Source organism: Mastomys coucha, unplaced genomic scaffold (assembly GCF_008632895.1).
Source record: "Mastomys coucha isolate ucsf_1 unplaced genomic scaffold, UCSF_Mcou_1 pScaffold22, whole genome shotgun sequence".
Lineage (NCBI taxonomy): Eukaryota > Metazoa > Chordata > Mammalia > Rodentia > Muridae > Mastomys > Mastomys coucha.
Window position 1 is genome coordinate 66,029,190 of NW_022196905.1, and position 3,445 is coordinate 66,032,634.

General features: G+C 45.1%; 1 protein-coding gene across 5 annotated transcripts in view; it reads right to left on the reverse strand.

The window, feature by feature from the left end:
* The window catches only part of Fryl (FRY like transcription coactivator), a 239,220-nt gene that overhangs the window by 206,597 nt on the left and 29,178 nt on the right, over window positions 1-3,445 (reverse strand). The window contains exon 1 of one of the 5 annotated variants that reach the window (XM_031342655.1): window positions 2,543-2,700. The exons of the other annotated variants lie outside the window; for them this stretch is intronic. The gene's annotated coding sequence lies outside the window, so the exon portion shown is untranslated. Of the gene's footprint in view, window positions 1-2,542; window positions 2,701-3,445 lie in introns of those variants that run through there. 5 annotated transcript variants of the gene reach the window in all.

Genomic DNA, 3,445 nt, shown 5'->3' on the forward strand with positions numbered 1-3,445 from the left:
TATATATATATATATATACACTCACCTATACTCAAACTTTATGAATAACCCAACATCTGCCATATCATTTATTACCTTTGCCTATGTAGAACTAAGGCAAAGGTAATAAATATGTATGGCCTTGGCTCTAAACATAATACCAGACTCCTGTCCCTAAAAGCATGGGGAGGCCATGGCTTCTGTATTTCAGCTTCCATAGAGGCTATGGGAGTCAAAGGATCCAATCTCATTTTTCGAGTAAAGGAGCTACAGGCCAGCCAGGAATAAAATTTGTTCTATAATCTGCTAAGGTAAGTTGTATTTATTATAATTATGTAATTTAGTCAAGCATCACATCAAGAATGAGTGTAAAAAGAAAACGCTTTGTCTCTAAAATTGAACTTTCATGATCTAGGGGAAATTCCTCTAAAAAACATTATACAGAAAATGTCTTGATTGTATTTCAAAAGACAGCAGTATTCATATATTTAATCAGAGAATGTTTAATGTACTTTCCACCTTATTTCAAACAAGTGTGCATGCGTGCACGTGCGTGTGTGTGTGTGTGTGTGTGTGTGTGTGTGTGTGTGTGGTGTCTGTGGTACCTGTACATGTGTACGTGTGTTTGCATGTGACCTTTAAGCATGTGCATGCAAAGGATTGACACAAGGTCTCTCTGAATCAAGAGTTCATCAACTGTGCCTACGCTTGCCAGCCAGCCTTCTCTGGGAGTTCCTTGCTGTCTTTGCCTCCCCAGTACTGGGATCACAGGAGAGAGAGCCACACACCTGCCCTACACACACCTGTCCTGCACACACCCACCCTGCACACACCTGCCCTGCACACACACACCCTGCACACACCTGCCCTGCACACACCTGCCCTGCACACACCCGCCCTGTACACACCCACCCTGCACACACCCGCCCTGCACACACCTGCCCTGCACACACCTGCCCTGCTTTGATGTTGCATGCTGAGATCCAACCTGTGGTCCTCGTGCTTGTTGGAAAGCACTTTATCTTCTGCGCCATCTCCCCAGCCCCTTTAATAAGCTTTCTATTTAATCAATCAGCTGTCAGTATATCACACTGTATATTGTATAAGAAAACATCTGCAATTGAAATCATATAACTTTTCTCATCATAATGCAATAAAACTTAAAAAAAATAAATATTGGTAACAACAACAAAAAGAAAACGTCTGCAGTTATTGAAGATATGAGTCAGTTTTTATCTGTTTTATGTTGCTTTAAAGTCAGGAAGTCATGTGCCCTAGGTGGGCCTCAATTTCATTATATATGTAGCTGAAATTAACCTTCAACCCCTAAATCCTCCCGTTTTCACCTCCAAAGTGCTAGAATAGTCACCGTGCCTAGCTATGCATGTTATTTTTCTAAGGGACTAGATACAGGGACTAGATGTGACGGCTCAGCAGTTAAGAGCAGTTAAGCCTACTCTTGCAGAAGACCTATGTTCAATTTCCAGCAGACACATGGCAGCTAACAGCTCAGTCCTATAGAATACCAACGCCTTTTCTGGCCTCGCTGGTAATGCATATATAAAAGGCACCTGTCTCTTCACCCAGAAGCACTTTGCTCAGACATTTTACACACTGACGCTAATCCTCCGTTTTCAAAGCTAACCTGCATCTCACCTATGAATTCAAGTAACCGGTTTTTTTTTTTTATGCCAAAAAGAGAAAGAAGCCCACAGAACTGAGAGAGAATGTTCCTCACTCATGTACACTCACATACGCTCCACCAACCTCACCTCCTCCCAGAACCAGGAGTCTCCAACTCCCCCTTTAAAAAAAAAAAATATTCCGCCGGGCGGTGGTGGCGCACGCCTTTAATCCCAGCACTTGGGAGGCAGAGGCAGGCGGATTTCTGAGTTCGAGGCCAGCCTAGTCTACAGAGTGAGTTCCAGGACAGCCAGGGCTATACAGAGAAACCCTGTTTCAAAAAAAAAAAATATTTCTACACTTTGTATTGTTGGCTTCTTGTTGGCTTCTAGTTGTTGTTGAGAGAGATGCTGCTCTCTCCCTCCATCACATTGGCTGTGAGGTGTAACCAGGTCGGGTACCAGGCTCAGCAACAAATACTTTACCTGTTGAGCTGCCACCTCAGTAGCCTGCCCTTCTCACTCAGCTTGTCACTCAACTCCATCATAAGCTGTGGACTCCCAGGCCCTGTAGCACTAAAATAGAACACATTCTTCCACTTGACCACAACGGAAGGCCATGTGGGAATTCCACTGGGCTTCTGTCCTCTCTTCTGGGGACCTGACTGCCTCTCAAGCATGGCTTGCTAAGGCACAGTTCTGTCATGGATGCCTACCAAGCAGCTGGGAACTCGCTGTCCCGGGAGTCAAGATTGTAATGAAAGAGACAAAACCACCACCCTCGTCCCCTAATGTCCTCTAGACTCTGCTCCATGCAGATGCCTCCCACACACTCCCAGGCCCACATCTGCTGGGAGCTTTCGGCTATCTGGAATGTCCAGCCTTTGTGTCTGAGAACTGAAACACTTCTAAAAATGTTTTTAAAGTAGAAAGCCACTTACCCCACTCAAGAGCCTCGGGCTTCTCAACTGCCAAATGAGAGCAATGCTTTCAAGGGCTATTTCATAAAGATTTTTGAAAGCATCCCGGGTGTTTAGAGTAAACTTTGAACAATAGCTGGCAGGTGTCACTCGGCAGTTCTGTGTCTTTGTCTCTCAAACACAATGAGAACGTAAAAGATATTTTCCCAATCGACAGAACAATAGAAAATGCCAGTTTCCAGCCAGGCTGCACTCTGCTCACCAAAGAACAGTCTGCGGCTTGACACCTCTAAGAAGGAAGGAGAATCCTTGATGGTGGAGCTTTCATTTTATGGGAATCTCACAGACACAGGATGTCAGAACAGAACGGAGACCCCACTACCTGATGGTGGGTTGCTTGATTAACTCATACATAGGAAAAGGAAGAAAAGGGGCGTAATGGAGTCGTTTCTATATATTTATATAGATACATATAATGTGTGTGCATACTGTTAGCATTCTGTCTAAGCTCCACCCCATAGTTACCTGGCAACAGCCATGTAGACCTGACCCACTATTAAAAGGGGCTGCCCGCCCCCTCTTCCCTCTCTTACTCTTGCTTCCCTCTTGCCCTCTTGGGCTCTTCCCTACCCTCTTTCCCCTTCCCTTCCCCATCTCTCTCCATGTGCTCATGGCCATGGCCGGCCTGTACTTCTCTACTCTCTCCCTCTCTCTGCCTTTCTCTGCCCCTACTACCCTCCTCATGCCCTGAATAAACTCTATTCTATACTCTACCATCATGTGACTGGTCACTCAGGAGAAAGGGATGCCTCAGCATGGGCCCACTGATAATCCCCTTCCCCCATACCTCACCATACCCCCATAGAACATATCTTATATCTCTATATTTTTATAAACACATTGCATACATGCATGTGTGTATAT